Here is a 19,003-nt window from a genome sequence, read left to right on the forward strand (position 1 = left end):
TTAAGTGGGTCTATAAGCCTGAGACTGGAAATGAATCACAGGACCATTTTTCATCTTGTCAGTTGCCGACATCATGCTTAAGGAATTCCTACAGCAAAACATATGTCTATTCAGAGTATTAGCCATTCTGTTCCCTGATCAAATCAAAGAAGTACTTCCTAAAAAGGAAGTTTGAAAAGACGCAATCATCACTTCTAGAGAATATACATGTGTAAAATTCATACTTAGTTAGGGTGTTCGTGTCTCACAAAGATGGCCCTACAACAACAGATTTAACAGCTCACACACCCTGGGCCAAAGAGACATTAATCCAGGCCTTAACAATGTTAAGATTATAAAGATATTATCTATCAATATCTGGATTTCATCTAGCATAAGAGGAATTGTAAACCTAAGCAGAGTGATTTTGATAAATTATTGCAGATTTCCAGACATTTGGAGGAAGAGCCATAAGATTTAGTAGTAGAAATGCCCTTATTTACCACATCGAGTCCAGTATTTCTTCAGCTGGGGCTGCACTTTAAGATACAGCTGGGGTGCATTTATAAATGTCTACCCCAAACCAATTAAGTCAAACACACTCATTGTGCGAACCCAGGCATCAGTATTTTTTATAGCCTTCCAAGTTTTTCTGCACAAAGCCAAGGTAAGAACCACCATTCTGTTATATTCTGCTGGGATGGCCAAGAGGATAGGAGCTATCTCTGGGCAAAATGAGTGACTAAAGGCAACATTTACTATTAATATGTTGGCACTTTTTAAAAGTGCTTTCCTTGTAGTAACTTTCAATCCACCCTAATGGGTAGAAACTATTATCCTCACCACCATTTTACAGATGAGGACTCTGAGGGATGTCACACAACTAGGAATGGTGGAATGAGATTCAGATCCCTGAACTTGATGACACAGTAATATTTATGGAACAAATAATGTTAAGTTCATATGATATACCAAGCACAATGGCAAAATACTTGCAATAGAATGCAGTAACCAAGGAGATGCATTCTGCCAGTAAACACCAAGTTATCAGCAACTGTCTTACCACATGGGCTGGAATTAAACATGAAAACATCATCATGTTGCCCTCAGTAGTATCCTGGGAAAATTGTTGGTACTAACTGAGCCAACAGATGAAGCTAACTAAAGAGGACCGAAATTCTGTATCCATTGACATATGCCTGGCTTCCAAGTGGTCCACAAAGTAGAATCACAGCCACTGTGATTCCAGCAACGGTGAACCAGACTGTAACCGTGCTGTTTTCACATATTCAGCATCTGGATGAAGCAATGCTCAAGGAGCAGAACTCGTAAGGACAGAGAATAGATTCCACAGTGTAATTCATGTTCTCTCTAACACTCTAGAAATAGAATATTCTTTAAGACATGTGACTACAGTGAAAAATGACCTAATTTATGTACAGTATAAGAAATGCATGTCTCCTGTCCTACATACTAATGCTGACTTCCTGCTTTCACAAAGAGAAGCCCCAAGAGGTTCACTGAGGACTTAAACTATATTTTATGCCATGGCTTACATGAAGAATATTTCTTGTATTTAAGAAAATCCCATAGGTTGAAAAGCAATAGTGTGAAGATATCAAAAGCATTCTCTCTTTTATCTGGAGCTGAACAAGCCTATATAGACCCAAATCTGAATACAAGTGATCTTCTATAAGTAAATGACAGTAAATGTGTTTGAAACAAACAATCTCATCTCTCCAGTGATCACCTACAAGTGTTATTTCAGCGCCATTAAAAAGAACCAGTGCCACCTTCAGAAGCATTTACCACCCACTGGTAAATCTACAATGAGGTCTTTATTACTTTAGCTGTTCTACCATTTCAAAGAAAGTATTTATGAAGGGATTAAATGTTGCCATTAATAGTCATTTACAGTTCATTGTGAATTAATGATTTAAGAGGAAGCTTTTCTATGATTTTAGGAAAGAGAACATTTGGGTCCTGAGACCTGGGAGGTGTAGGGGGAGGAGCTGACATCCAGACTGGGAGAAAGAGAAGGGGTGTACCCTCTGGGAATGCCAAAGGCGAATTTCAGCCTTTTCACAAGTTCATCCTGCAACTGCTTTTGGTAAGGAAGCAGGGGACATCTGAGAAACTAGAAGAAGTTTCTTTTGTTTCTTGATGATACATATTTCCTTAAGCTAATTAAGGCTATGGATTTTACAATATACAAAGAGAATAAAGATATTTTAATTGTAGGTAACTCCTTTAACACCGAACAAAACTGGAAAACAAGGAAATTGAAATCCTTAAACCAGAACAAGGAAAAGAGGAAAAGAAAGAGAGAAGAATTCACATCATTATCACAGTCATTCTCACCATCGTCATCATAATTTGGCTCAATAGATAACCGGGGAGACTAGGTGCTTTAAGAATTTTGGCCAAAGGAGGTAAGTTTGCAAATAAGAGCTACATTAGCATATGTGAAAAGGTCACTCGCTGGCCATACGAAAATGCAGAGAAACCACACTGCAAAATACATGAAGACTCAACTACGTCTGAAAATTAGATCAAAGTAATGAGGTTTACAGATCATCTCCAAATGATAGAAAAGTTGAAATACTTTGAAAATACATTCTAAAAGTATAAAGGTGACTTCAAGGAACCTTATGCTGAAGGAAGACGATGCTGATTCTATTAACCGTACTGATCCAGAAAGTAAAGCACGCTTCTCTTGCTCCCGCTCTCATTTATGAAATTCAGATTCATTTCTCCCAAAAGAGATGGAAATAAGGAAGAGTGGGAAAAGTAAATATCATAACCTTCACATATCAAAGAAAATAAGTTTCTAGCCATAAATACGAGGGGAAAAATAACGTCATCTCGAGAAATTAAATATCTCATTCTGAAGACAATAAATGTAATGTGACAACTAATGTAATCTTTCCATGTTTTGAGGAAACCTTTTAAGAAATAAATGGAAACATTATCATATCAGTTACTAATGCTGTAAAACAAATCTCCCAAATACATAGTGGCATCAAACAATAATAATGCTATTATTTCTCATGATTTTCTTCTGCTAGGAATCCATAAATAACTTGGCTGGGCAGGTGTGGCTCAGAGTCTCCCATGAAACTGAAGGTAGATTGTAAGTGAAAATGGGTCAGCTGGGGGCTGGTCATCCATCTCTCTCCTCATATAGTCTCATAGCTTTCCCACGACATCTCTTCAGATGGAGAGTCTGAACTTCCTGATGGCATGGTGAGCTCATGCCAGCGGAACTATCCATGTTACGGGTCAGGACTCCAGAGGGAGCGTGTCAGTGATCAAGGTGGAGGCTGAATCTCCTCTATGACCTGGTCTTGGAGGTCATCAAACAGTACTTCAGTCAAACTTGACTAGTCGAAAGGCTCAGCAGTCTTCTCTGTTTCAAGTGCGTGGGATATAAACCTAACCTCTCAATAGAAAGAGTAGGAAAGACACACTGTCAGAAGATCTTGTGATCTGACCATCTTGGGAAGGAACAATTTTTCATAGTTATGTTTCCTAACCCATGTGGTCTCCTGACAATATGTCTTTCATACTTTTTCCACTGAGGAGTTACATTTAGATCACATGCAAGCTTATTTTTCACTAGGTTATAGCAACAACAAAGACAATAATATGATAATAAAAATACAGTATCTCACTTAATCCCATCATTACTTCCATTTTATACTTGCAAAAAAATTGAGCTTCAGAGAGTATGTAGCGTGCTGCAAACAGCATAGAACACACTGCAAACAGCATAGCCAACACTGAAACATAGATCTATCTATTTCAAATTCCAGTTGCTTTCCATTATACTACGTCACTGCATAATGATTTTAATACTAACGTAACCAATCACCCTCATAATACTGGTTCATCACTGAATTTCTAATTTATCATAAATAGCGCTCTTAAGTGGAAACTCAGCACCAAACCCACAAAAATGGTGAGCAAATGTTCAGGTTAGCCCCGCCAAGTGCTTGCATGGTCTGCAAAGTTCAGACTCTCGGCTTGTCCGTCAGTGCTGCTCTACAGTATATTTAACTTTACTTACATCACTTGCCCATTCCATATCAGTTGTCACAGTTTTGTTTTTAATTTATCTAATCTAAATTCCTAACAGATAGCTAAGCCTCCAGTTGAAAGAAGAAAATACTCTGAGGTATGAATTCCTTCAAATTCCCTCCCCTCCACATCAAGCTAATCTGTTTATCTCTTTTCACTCTATTCCTACTTGTGTCCGAAACTAATCCTTTCCCCTCCCTTCCCGTCTGCTCTGAGAATTTTCTTTCTTAATTATGTCCACTTATTTTACCTTCTACTTCCCTTCACTCTTGGCTCTTTCTCTTCCTTTTAAAAACAAACTCATATTTCTTATCCTGGAAAAAATAACCCTTCCCTAGTCTGTTCACCTCCTATTTAAGCAACTTCCCTTCCTGGTTTCCTGTCAAGTCTAAACTGCTTATCAGAACGGTTTACATTGGATGGGTTCAATTTATTATCACTCACTCTGTGACTCATTTTGTTCTGGTTTCAGCCTCTCATTTCCTTCAAGCAATTCTTTTCAGTGACACAGCTTTTTAGTACCGCTCCATGAGGAGGGTATGATAGTTGAATATGCACCCTTTTGTAGCAGAAGTCCTTCTCCTAACATTCATGCAAGGGTCACTATTTGCCACAGATAAAGGTTTTGCTTGATGAATTTTATCAGCTCCTCATTAAAATTATTTATCCCCTTTCCTTTGTGTGGATACCCATGAGTGGGACTGCTAGATCATATGGTAGTCATATTTTTAATTTCTTGAGCAAACTCCATACTGTTGTCCACAGTGGCTACACCAATTTAAATTCCCAGCACTAGGGTTCCCTTTTGTCCACATCCTCAACACTTGTTATTATTGTCTTTTTGATAATAGCCATTCTGACAGGTGTAAGATGCTACCTTCTTGTGGTTTTAATTTACATTTTCATGATGATTAGTGATGTTGAGCACTTTTTCATGTACCTGTTGGCCATTTGTATGGGTTCTTTGGAAAAATGTCTGTTGAGCTCCACCACATATTTTTAACTTGGATATTTAGGGGTTTTTTTCTATTAAGTTGTATGAGTTTCTTGTGTAGTTTGGATATTAACCCCTTATTGGATATGTGGTTTATAAATATTTTTTCCCATTCCATAAGTTTCCTTTTCTTTTTATTGGTGGTTTCCTCTGCTGTGCAGAAGCTTTTTAGTTTGATGTAGTCTCACTTGTTTATCTTTGTTTTTGTTTCCTTTGCTGTTGTTGTCAAATAAAAAAATATATATTGCCAAGACCCATATCAATCAAGGAGCTTACTCTTTATGTTTTCTTCTTTACAGTTTCAGGTCTTATGTTCAAGTCTTTAATCCATTTTGGGTTAATTTTTGTGTATAGTGTAAAATAGTAGTCTAATTTCATTATTCTGCATGTGGCTGTCCAGTTTTCCCAAAACCATTTATTAAAGAGACTCTTCTTTTCTATTGTATATTTTTGGCTCCTTTGTCAAGAATTAATTGACCATATAGGCATTGTTTATTTCTGGGGTCTCTTCTTTTCCATCTATCTATTTGTTTTTATGTCAATATCATACTGTTTTAGTTACAATAGCTTTGTAATATAGTTTGAAATCAGGAAGTGTGGTGCCTCCAGCTTCGTCGTCTTTCTCAAGATTACTTTGGTTATTTGGGGTCTTTCATGGTTCCATATAAATTTTAGGATTAGTTTTCTTGTCTTCTGGGTATATACCCAACTGAAACAAATTCATTATCTCAAAATGTTATCTGTGCTCCCACGTTCATTGCAGCATTATTTGTAGCAGCTAAGGTATGGAAACAACCTAAGTGTTCATCAATAGATAAATGGATGAAGAAAGTGTGATTTCCTTTTGTTTCTCAAATATCATTCAGCCTTAAAAATGAAGGCAATCCTGTCTTTTGTGACAGCATGAAAGAAACTGAAGGGCCCTATGCTCAGTGAAATAAGCCAGGCAGAGAAAGACAAACACCTCCTGATCTCACTTATATGTGGAATCTAAAACTGAAGTCTAACTCATAGAAACAGAGTTTAGAAAAGCGGTTACCAAGGGTGGGAGAAATAAAGAGGGGTTGGTGAAAGGATACAAAGGTTCAGTTATAAGGTGAATAAGATCTGAGGATTTGGTGTATAACATGGTGACTCTCATTGATAACACTGTATCATATAATTGAAATTTGCTAAGAGAATAGAACTTAAGTGTTCTCACCAAAAAAATAAATAAAAGGTAATTACATGAGGTGATGGAGGTGTTAATTAAGTCAATGAGAGGAATCCTTTTACACTGTATATGTATGTATGTCAAATTATTATGTTGTACACTTTAAATACCTTACAATTTTGTCAATTATAACTTAATAAAGAAAAAAAAGATTCAGTCCCATGACTCCAGTAAAATGTCAGTAGCTTGGAGAGTCAGGACAAAAAGGTTTTCATTTCTCTACTTTTCTCTCAAGCCCACACAGGTTTCAGAGTATGAGTTTTAATTAAAATTAATATCTAGATGCTTCTCATGGTTTAGTGCTTACCTCTTAAAGTCTAGCATGGCAATTTCAGCCAAAGAGCTAGAAACAGTAGGAAATGCCATAAGGATGTATTTTATTATTCCTGTCTTTTTTTTTTTTTTGTGGTATGCGGGCCTCCCTCTGTTGTGGCCTCTCCCGTTGCGGAGCACAGGCTCCGGATGCGCAGGCTCAGCGGCCCTGGCTCACGGGCCCAGCCGTTCCACGGCATGTGGGATCCTCCCAGACCGGGGCGCGAACCCGGTTCCCCTGCATCGGCAGGCGGACGCGCAACCACTGCGCCACCAGGGAAGCCCTATTATTCCTGTCTTGACTGGCAGGGCTGGCCAGTGTCTTTGTCTGTTCAGGCAGTCATAATAAAAAGCTACAGATGGGGTGGATTAAAGAACAGAGTTTGTTTTTCCCAGTGTTTGAGGCTGACATGTCCAACATCAGGATGCCGGCAGATTTGGTTCCAGGTGAGAGCTCTCTTCCTGGCTTACAGAGCTGCCTTCTTCCTGTAGCCTCTCATGGCCTTTCCTCCGTGTGTGCACACTAAGAGGGAGAGAGATTTCTATTTCTTCTTCTTCTTTTGAGGCCACTAATTCCATCATGAGGAGCCCACCCTTGTGACCTAATGTAACTCTAATTACCTCCCAAAGACCCCACTGCCACATACCATAACACTGGGAGTTAGGGTTTCAATATATGAATTTTGGGAGGACACAAACTTTCCATCCATAAACGCTACCCTGTAGTTGGTTCCAGAGTCACCAAAACTAACAACTGATTTTGAGATTGTACTTCAATCCAGAACTGTGAACTTCCTCACGAGCTCCAAATTTGTTAGAAATCACAAATGGCTGTTTCTTCTTCCAAGGTCAATGTAAGGCTTGTGGTAGACATCATATTCCCCATCATATATAAATAAGTCTCTGAGATCATTGTAATCTTGGGTCATGAGGAATATTAGTCTTGGGTATTTCTGTGGACTCCAAATGAGGACACAAGTTAAGAATAGCAGCCAAGGAAGTAGATGGCCAGGTAAAGACAGTGGATTGAATGTATATGTCTAATTTTGGCCCATCTGGTAATGACATTAAAACTACAATTAAAAGATATTTTTAAAAAAACAAAAAGCATACCTCAAATTATGTGAAAAGGAGAAGAATATATCAACAACATTTTTTGGAAGCTGGAAAGCATATGGATCACAGATCCAACCCAATCCTCACTTGAAAATCATCATTTGGCTAGGGTCCTGATAGGACCAAATATCTCTGTAACTTGGGGTAAAGGGAATATTGAAATAAAGATGATGCACTGAGAGCTATTTAGTAAGTATCTAGATACCTGGATCCCCTTTCCATCCCACCCCTCCAGAGGACATTCCATCCCCTAGCCCAGGAGGACTACATGGTTGTTATATGGCCAAGAAAAAACAGGAGATCCATAGATTTGGAGAAATCTGTTGAGAAGATGAGCACAAACCCAAAATGGGGGATCAAATAAACATATGAAAACTGGATGATAAATTCTGAAGCTCTATTGTTTCTCCCTCTGGGTTCTTAGAGCACTGAAAGCCAGCGAGGGATTCACTCTCCAGGAAGCTGGAATTCCTAGAACTTGAACTCTCAGCGGCCATAGAGGGGAAAGGCCTAAAGAAACAAGCATGGAAGTTTTCCCAGCAAAGACTGAGCCAGGTGACCCAACAAAGGGACATGAAAGAAAGATAATGGCTTCATTTCACTGGATCTGAGAGATGAATCTTAATCAGGATTCTAGGAATTCCTTAAGTTTACTCAGATCTCTTCAAGGCAGGAAGAACTGAAGTCAAGATTGACTAAAGTAGGTTCTGTGTAAGGCTGGGAACGTATAGAAAATATGGGTCCACACAGAAGGAATCTCATTTGGCACCTGTGGTCCACAGATCATGCTGCAGAAGAGATACAGTTCAAGAGCTGATGAGGGTTGTAAAATGGCAGCTGATTAAAAGCACATAGACTGCTATTCCAGAGACAGCAATTAGGGCTTGACAAAGCTAGATTTCAAAGTAGGAGAGGAAGTTTCAAGGTTTCAGTTCCACGACTGCAACCAAGCATCTTATGGTCCCACAGCCTAGGCTTATTTCCAGGAGTCATACAAAGAGACAAAGCTGAAGTCCCTAGTGGAAGAGCTCACAGAAGAAAATGGCATTTCCTCCTGCATTGCAGTTAGTCTGTTAATCCTCTCTCTGGGTAGGTCTAGGTTCATATCAAAAATTAGGTCCGGTTCAGAGCCACATGGAGCTCAGCACGGTGCTATAGTTCAGCACATGACCCAATTTACTCTTCCTGTGGGGAAAAATGAGCAGGCCTTGAACCTGGCACTCAGTTACCTCTTCAGAGCAGGACGCAGGAGGTGGGGTACAGAGAATCAACTGTAATTTCTGGGAGGTACACCAGCAATGAGAGAATGGTAGACAGAGGATAAACCATTGAAGAGACAGATCAACACAGAAGATGAGTTACCAGCTGTGTCACGGCGAACACCTAGAATGAACTAACACTTGGAGTGGAAAGTTACAGGAAAGATAAAGAAGATTTATGAATTATTCTCTGAACAAGAGAAGTTCGAGGCTTGGGTCAAATGCTCAGGGGTGAGTTGTCTATCAGATCTTGAGGATGACAGAACAAACTGGACATAAGCAGATTGAGGAAGAATCAGAGACACAGTCATGAATTTCAAATACTTAAATCTTCATTTTATGAAAGAGGAATTAGAATTCTTTCTGGGAACTCTTATTATTACAGCTGAGTATACCCCACTGAATCGATGCCATGATCAGTTCACAGAGGCAGGATGGATCCCACTCAAAACGAGGTTCAGATGTGGAGCTGTTGCATCACTACACACATGCTAAGAGGGTATGAAAAGGTTTATTGCCCACATAATGAGGCTTTCTGGGCAACGCAGTGCAAGCTCCCAAACGGGTCTGAAAATGGCTTTAGAAATTGCAGGGAAAGGAGAAGGGCTTAGCTTTTATTGGAATTAGGCAGTGGGGCTGCAGTGAGCAGTCCTGCTGGCAGATCAGGATTTGTAGAGTTCAAATTTACTGCTGGTACCAAAGGAGAAAAAAACCTGCATTTTCTTATCAGCTTGTTCAGATGTAGGGCAAAAGGGGAAGGTAAATGATGGGTTTGAAAGCTCTTGTCAGTCAAACATCAATAACGGAGTCAGATTCTTTATTATAATCCAGCATACCAAGTTTTGAAATGGCAAGAGTTTTTCTTAGGAAGGAAAATTTCATTTCTGGAGATTAGATGGTGAAGAATTTATATAGGGCTAACTATTGTCTTCTTGAGATTCTATGACTATATTCTTGCGTGATAAATGAGACAACTTAGAAACATCTAATTATCTCAATCCCTAGATTAAACAAAGATTGTTTCAAAAGTAGAAGCTCGGAGGAATATTATAATGTGCTTTGTACAGCAGCTGATATAACTTTAGTGTTATAAGAGCTAAATAATAACTATATCAGATGAGTATTTTTTACCACTATTTGAGTTCCAAATCAGAGAAATTCACAATGAGTTGGTAGCATATGTAAATGTGAACTGGGTTTCTATCACACCAAACCAATCTGGACAATATAAGAAATGAACTTGATTCAAAAATGTCTTTAAGGGGCTTCCCTGGTGGCGCAGTGGTTGCGCGTCCGCCTGCCGATGCAGGGGAGCCGGGTTCGCGCCCCGGTCCGGGAGGACCCCGCGTGCCGCGGAGCGGCTGGGCCCGTGGGCCATGGCCGCTGGGCCTGCGCGTCCGGAGCCTGTGCTCCGCAGCGGGAGAGGCCACAGCAGAGGGAGGCCCGCATACCACAAAAAAAAAAAAAAAAAAAAAAAAAAAAAAAAAAAAAATGTCTTTAAGTCTGACAGTTCCCAGATGTCAGTTTTAAGGAATATTGCCCTTTTAATACCTATTTGATAATGTTTTAGAATCACTACTCATTTTTGCATAGCACTTTGTATACATAAGAAAATATACCTTGTCTTGTAATTATAGTCAAGGCCCAGTGTTTTTATTTCTGAGAGAAAAAAAGGGGAATTAACACATATATATCAGAAATAACACCTGCTAAATGTTAAAACAGAGGCACATGAATACATAGGCATCTTTACTACTATTCCTGTAAAAGCATATATATATATATATATATATATATTAGCTTTGAAAAGATGTTTTAAATTTAAATATTATGGCTAAAAAATGTTAACCTATGACTGTCTGAAATTCTAGAATTGAAGGAGATTGAAGTGAAATTTGCCAATACTACAAAAGCGGTTACTTAGATCCAGCTAGTGGGATGCTCTTCTATATTTCCCAATATTTGGGGAGGAGGATTAAATCAGGCTTGTGTGTGCTATATCTGCAAAACTATTTGGTATACCCGTCCACCTCCTCAGTCTTTGTGGTAGATCAAAATTCAGGTAGGCTGATTCATCATTTCCAGGGTCATTTCACAGATGGTTCCCAGGTTTCTACTTGGGACTGTCCAGGAGATCTCCTGTGCTGTCTTGACATAATCACTCAGTCCAACAACACGACGCTAATGAAGCTGCATTACAGTCCACCAAACACTGCAAATTGAGATGGCAAAAGTACCAGCCCTAACACACCGTCTGAGTAGTTTTGATTGTAATAAACTGAAGAGAAAATTCTCACCACGTTAACACTTTGGTTAGACGATTCCGTAATAATGAAGATCTCCACTTAATTTTCTCTTTTTTTAATTGGATTATAGGTGATTTACAATGTTGTGTTAGTTTCTGCTGTACAGCAAAGTGAATCAGTTATATATATACACATATCCACTCTTTTTTAGATTCTTTTCCTATATAGGTCTTTACAGAGTATTGAGTATTGTGCTATATAGTAGGTCCTTATTAGTTATCTATTTTATATATAGTTCCACTTTTAATTTTCAATGAACACTTTTAGTAAAAGGTACATTTAAAGATTAAATCCTTCTCTGTATACATTTCATTGCAATAAATGTACCTAGTACTGTTTTTTTGTGATTGCTGCTTATTATTACTTTTAAAATGTTTTCTTTATTCTCCACTTTTCAGCAATATGGCTACTTAAACTTTATGGAGGGACACAGAGTCATTTTTCTTTCCAACTCCACTCGTGATGCATGGAGTTTGGAAGTAATCACCAGGAAAGAAGGGCAGAGATGGAAAGGTAGATGTGTGAATCTGGGACTGATCCTTGAAACTCTGTATTACAAAATTGAATTCAATAAAGTGATTATTGGCTTATTTGATAATCCTGCAAAAATGATTGATGATGAACTAAAATTAGAGATAATAAGACGTTTAATAACCCACCCCAATAAAAATTTACTGTTAGAAATTTTAGCTATATATACTATGTGAAAAATCTGTGGAAAATACTTAAAATATAAAGACAAAATTTAAAGCATATAATCTTATCATATAGTAATATCTACTGTTAACATTCTGGAGTTTTACTTCCAAAAATATTAGTTTGTGTGTGTGTGTGTGTGTGTGAGAACGTGTTCCTTAAAATATTGCTTCATGCTTTGTGTCTATATATAAAGATAAAGGTGCAAATAGAAGTATGCTGTTAGCCTTTATTTTACATGATGTTATGCTGTATTTTTCCATGCTTCTAAATTTCCTTCAAAATTACTAATTTTATATGACTGCATAATCTCCTATATTATCAATATGCTACAATTTATTTAACTTTTACCCCTATATTTGGACATTTAGTTTGTGTCCAGGAAGAGGGTTGAATGTCTTTGTCATAAATAATACTTCAATGACCATATTTGTATATGAAGATTTGTACTAATCTCTAAGTGTTTCCTTTGGACATGAGAAGTGATTTGTTGGGTCACAGTATTTTGGCATTACATTCATATCCAAATTTCTTCACAAATGGGTTGCATCCTGTGGGCAGTCTATCATAATGCCCTTTGCACCACACCATTACCATCACTGAATATTGTCTTTTGAATAAATAACTTCAACAACATTATACAGGGACATGAGGCACCATTTCAAGGTTATATTAGATTTGTATGATTATAGGCCAGATATATTTCCCTTCTGTGAATTTTACCTCTAAGTTCTCTTCACATTTTGTTATTGAGTTACTAAAGCATTTTCAATTACTATTATTCATTCGTAAGCACAAGGTTTTAAAATTTTTTCTTAAGTATTTTTAAATTCTTTGTTCATTTTTCAAAATCAAATGAGTTTGCGTCAAAAAAGCAATAGTAACTCTCCAATGTTTCTAAATAAGCACAAGATTTGACATAGAAAAAACACCCAAAGGATATTTCTTGCTTTCTTCTTTCACAGGGACCTCTGGGCATGTTTTTTATGTTCGTATCTTTAACTTGAGGAGAATACATACATCATGTGTGAGATCGGAGTCATCATTTTTCTCCGACATCCCCTTCATCTTTCTGAGCTCTCACTGTGCATTAATGGGTGTACCCACTCACACAAAGACAATGAGATGTAATGAATTGTGGAAAAGACTTCTTTGTGGAGAAAGAGTGCCACACACGTCTTTGGAATGGAAGGAATTTGACCCCAAGCAGACAGGAGTCACATTCCGTATCAATAGGGCCCTATGGCAGTAACTTTGATCAATTCCAACTATTATGTTCCTTTCAAGGAATAACAAAAGAACTGCTAAACTTTTCACAAGTTTCATTAGAGGGAGGGAGGGTGTTCATGAAGCAGGAACTGGTGTTGAAATTACCAATGCAACATTGTGTCAGGAGTGCCCGCCAGAATCTGCCCTTTGACAATGAGACAGTTCTTGACCTTTGACTAACAAACTGTGGTTCAGTTAGAACACTCTGGAAGTCCTCCAGTTCACAGCTGCATGATATTGCAACTATGTTAAGAAAAGGGAAAGAAAGATACAAAAATATGAACATCCCTTCAGTTGTGTTAAATGGTGTAAGATACTTATTATATGGCACACTCTTTTTAAAAATTCACTAGCCAATCAAAGACAGAGTAAAAGGATAAAAACACAGTTAAGAATAATGAACACCTGAACAATATATTTTTTTAAAAGTAAGTCTGATGCATGTATGCACATATGTTCGTTGAAAATAGGCACAGGGACCCATGTCAGGTGCATAAAATAAGATCATATGTTAGGTCCTAAAAAGACCTCATAAATCCAAAAATGTAGAAGTTATACAAGAAGAATTCCCTGATCATAATATAATGAATCCAGAAATTAATACAAAATAAGAAACAAAAATTCTTCCACTTGAAAATAGTTTTAAGTTTTGAAAGTTAAAATCTTGACCTAAAAAATCTTTTAGATCAAAGAGCTGTAAACTAAAACTTTAAAAAATCAAGAAAGTAACGATAATGAAGACACTGTATATATCAGATATAAACCATAAAGAAGAAGAAATGAATAATTATTGAAATAAAAGGAAAATGAATGAGTTGAAATATGAAAAAGGGAGCAGATTAGAGCCAATAACAAAATAATTAATTAATTAAAATAAAACAATAAAAGTAATCAAAAGCAAAGCTCGTTTTTTTAAATCAATAAAATAATTCAACTTTAGCTATTATAATCAAGAATAAAAGAAGGAAGATAGTTACTGCACAAAAAAAGAGATCTCAAGAAATAAACATGGAAGCTTATTTCTCGAGTAGTTTAAAAATATTAAAAGACTACTTTCCTAATTCCAAGTGTAACAAATTTAAAATCTGGATGAAATAAGCATTTTCAAGGGAAAGTACAATTTACCAAAGTTGGCCACAGAATCTACATAAATCCTAAAACAAAAAAAAAAATCTAAAAGTTATATATAAAAAAGCTATCTCCTAAAATAAAAAACACTAGACTTTGATAGTTTCACAGACAATTTTTCTAAACTTTAAAACAAATAATTCAAGTTAAACTATTCTACAGCACATTAAGATCATAAATTATTTTAATAAAGTGTGAGTTATATTGATATTAAAACATTTAAAAAATCATAAAAAGACAAATCACCAAAAAAAAAGCTGACCAATTTTCAATATTTAAGAAAATCTTAAATCAAATACTAGCAAACCCATCTAGCAGCACATTAAAATAACCATGCATCTAGAACAAGTGGGATTTATTCCGGGCAAAAAAAAAAAAGATAGTTGAATATTAAAAATATCTTTCATTATATTTAATTCTCTTTTATAGATCTAAGGTGAAAAAATTCACATGATCGCTTTCCTGCATGCCGAAATGGCATTTGATAAATTTTATACTAATTTTTACTTACAAAGGAAAAACACCCAAAATCAAAATCAGTGAAATATTCACTAGCACACACTTAAGGGCATGGGTGCCCACAAACAGGTTAAGCCCAGGAACCAGCGCCACATGGGAAAGCAACACTGAGAGCAGGAAGAGGACTTGGCTCACCAACACTGTGACTGATGAGCCAGGAGCTAGAATCGTTGCAATGAGGGCAGAAATTTATTTTTATCAGAAGTTTAAAAGTATGAAAGAATGAAGTAAAATTAATACTCTTTGCAGATGATATGGATGTCAATTGGAAAATCCAAGATTAGTTAGCAATAGAACAAAAATAAAATAACTTCAAAGCATGAAATCATAAAGGTATTACAAATAAATATGGATGCATTTTTGGTAACATTAGGGTAGAGGAAGAAAGCCTTTGTAACCATCATTGATAGTGCAGAAGTCTTTAAAATAAGTGATAAAATTATCAGAGAGGTTGTTGTTGTTGTTGTTGTTTTAATGCCACTAAAGGGAAAACTAATCACAAAGTTATCATAAGCAAAAGAAAGATAAGTGGCCAACCTAGAAATAAAGAGAGACTTTGTTGGAGGCAAAGTGTAATTTCCCAAATATGGAAATACCTAGAAATCATGAAAAGAGCCAACAACTCAACAGAAAACTAATCAAAGATGTGAACAGTTCATTGAAAATCAAATAAAAATATTTCTGGAGAAATAAAACATGTGCAACCTCATTCACCATAGATGAAATCTTAATTAAAATACTATAACATTTTTTACCGATAATATTAGTCAAAATTCAAAATGTTTGACAATACAGTCTGTCGGTGGGGTTATATGAAAAAAAAACACTTTCATTCATTCCTGATGGGAGTATAAAATACCACAACCCATGTAGAGGGCAATTTGATAAAATCTAACAAAATTTAAAATACTTTTATCCAGCAATTCTTTTAATGGGAATTTACCCTACAGAAACACCTAAAGTGATTTTTACATAGAAAGTTATTTTCTTGCAGTACTTTTCTATTAGCCATGTGACACCTACTCATATCCATCTAAAGGGGGCTGATTAAATAAACTATGGGGTAGTTACACATGTGAAGATTTAAAAAAAAAAAATTGAAGAGCGTTTTTAATACCCTGATATGGAAAATTCTCCAGGATACATAGTTAAGTGAAACAACAAAAACATAGTCAAGGTACATAACAGTGTCATATCCTTCGTTTAGGGAGATAATGATACATATTTATATTTGCCTATATGTACATAAAGAAACGCTGGAGGTTTACACAGGAACATATAAAACATGTTTCCTAAAGGAGTCCAATCAATACAGGGCAACCAGGGACAGGGGTGATGAATATCTAAATGCATACCTTTGTTATATCATTTGGATTTTTGAATTCCATGAATGCACTACAAACTCAAAAAGTATTTTTTTTAGTTCAATACTTATGAAATATTTTCCCAGAGCTTAGAATATTATAGAATTAGAAATGCTGCATAGCAAGTACTCAGTGAATATTTGTTGAGAACATGGATGCGTTAGAATAAAAATTCTCTCTTCCATAAACAAACGGAAGGAAGAAAAGAAAGGAGGAGGTTAAGGAGAAACAGATAAGGGGGGGGGGAATAAATTCCACTTGACTTTTGTGTTCACACGTTCTATTTTTATTTGAGGTTAATTTTAAATATAACATTTGTTGTCTTATCAGAAAGCATTTCATCTGAGCACAAGAGTTTAAGTAATGCTGTATCAAACCAAGATTCATTATATCCTGTTATGAATACATATTGTGTGAGTATTGAGATACTGTTTAAATATATATACCCACTGTGCATGCAAGTACATTGTGCTTCATTTGAAAGAAAATTTGAGGTGGATAGCACTATTCCTTAATTTAGAGTTTTCAATCAGAATAAAACTTGATTGAAATTTTCTAATTTGGTTTCCAAGAGTTGTATTTCTGTTCAACTTGACTGCATGTTTGATTTATTTCAGTCTCATCTTTCATCTGATGCCTTTAAGGGGATATTCGAAGTGTGTTTCATTTTTCAGATTAGCACTTTGTATGTACGTATGTAGAGGTAAGAATTATTGTATTTTTATTACTACTGTTAAAATGAATATGAAATTTTAACTACTGTTAAAATAATATGAAAAGTAAATTTCAGGCAGTATAATACAGTTTGAAAAATTCAAACAGTGAAAAATTAGATATTTTGGAGAAGATGGGGAATTCCATGGGTACCTAATCCAGCTGTGAATCTTTGCTCGGGGTTAGTTTCAGTAAGTAGTTCCTGAGTGAGTTTTATCACACTTCTTCAATTAACTGTTAACTGCATCCAGCCATGGACAGGGAAGGCTGTAGCTCAGAGGGGTGGAAGTCTGTTCTACGGATAACACACTGTCCAGAGAGTATGGAGAGAACAACAACAAGTATGGCAAGCAGTTAACATTCAGAACCCAATATATGAGTGTGATAAGGGTGCGAGGGCAGATCTGTTGTTGATCTGTTGTCCTGCAGGATGTCATCTTCATATGGACAGGATGGCCATGTGACTTCCATCCTTCTCCTTCCCACCAGGAGTGTTTACTGTGGTGTCCTGGAGCTGATCAGTCATTGTATATTGAGTATACTCAAGGCAAATAACTCTAATCTTCATAAATCTCTGGATCAAGAGATGCCACACTTAGACTTCATGGAGATACCCCCAACATCACCTGGTGAGGTAGAGACAACGCATAACACCAGAGGCCTGAGCTTTTTTTTAGTGCTGGATTTTTATTATTGATATTTAGTAATTTTATCCTGGATGTGCAAATGAGGTAAAGGTATCAAAGACAGACTATCATTTTTCACTTAAAAAGCAAAACATGACATTGTGGTCCCTAACACCTTGATTCTTACCCTAGGGGTGACACAAGGAAAGTCAGGTAAAATGTCCTACCCGTACACACTTCAGTCTGTATCTGCAAAGGAATGGAGAACAGTGCATTTTCTCTGTTTATATCCAGTAGAGACAGTTATCTGCCTCTTGTTTTGAAAGGAGAAGGAGAAAAAAATATATAACTTTTGCTCCTTTGAGAAGTGATGGCAAGGATTCTGGATTCTCACCCTGAACTTTTGGAATGCAAATACATCTTTCCAAGGGCCAAATAAACGCTGAATGTCTCCAGCTTTTGTGACCTAGAGATGTTGCCAAGTTCTGGACTTCACAGGTTTGGGAATGTAAATAGCTAGGAAAAGAGTTCTCCAGTCTTTGTGGCACCTTGGGACTTAACCTAGGGACCTAGTCCAAATTATTGCAGATCTCTCATAATATGTGAAGAGTCAAATGCTTCCAGGAAAAATGAAAGCAAACATGGCCTATCTTTGTGTCCTAACATTTCCTCGTCTCAGAGGGCTAGGGCTTTTTACTGTAGAACTGAGAAATCTAAGGAGTTGTGTTTCCCCACAAGAAGGAGAATTTATATTTTTATGCAGGATGGAGATTATAAGCTTAATATTTGATACCAATATTCCAGGCAGGCATAATCATTAGTATTGCTCTTTAATATTTTTTATTACCATTTCTTTTTTTTTAATATCTCTATTGGAGTATAATTGTTTTACAACTGTGTGTTAGTTTCAGCTGTATCACAAAGTGAATCAGCTGTACATAAACATATATCCCCATATCTCCTCCTTCTCACGTCTCCCTCCCACCCTCCATATCCCACCCCTTTAGAAGGTGACAAAGCACCGAGCTGATCTCCCTGTGCTATGTGGCTGCTTCCCATTAGCTATCTATTTTACATTTGGTAGTGTATATGTGTCTATGCCACTCTCTCACTCTGTCCCAGCTTACCCTTCCCACTCCCCATGTCCTCAAGTCCATTCTCTACATCTGCCTCTTTATTCCTGTCATGCCCCTAGGTTCTTCATTTTTTTGGATTCCATATATATGTGTTAGCATATGGTATTTGCTTTTCTCTTTCTGACTTACTTCACTCTGTATGACAGACTCTAGATCCATCCACCTCACTACAAATAACTCAATTTCGTTTCTTTTTATGGCAGAGTAATATTCCATTGTATACATGTGTCACATCTTCTTTATCCATTTATCTGTCAATGGACACTTAGGTTGCTTCCATATCCTGGCTATT

The sequence above is a fragment of the Physeter macrocephalus genome, chromosome 7 (genome assembly GCF_002837175.3).
Source record: "Physeter macrocephalus isolate SW-GA chromosome 7, ASM283717v5, whole genome shotgun sequence".
In the NCBI taxonomy this organism is placed as follows: Eukaryota; Metazoa; Chordata; class Mammalia; order Artiodactyla; family Physeteridae; genus Physeter; species Physeter macrocephalus.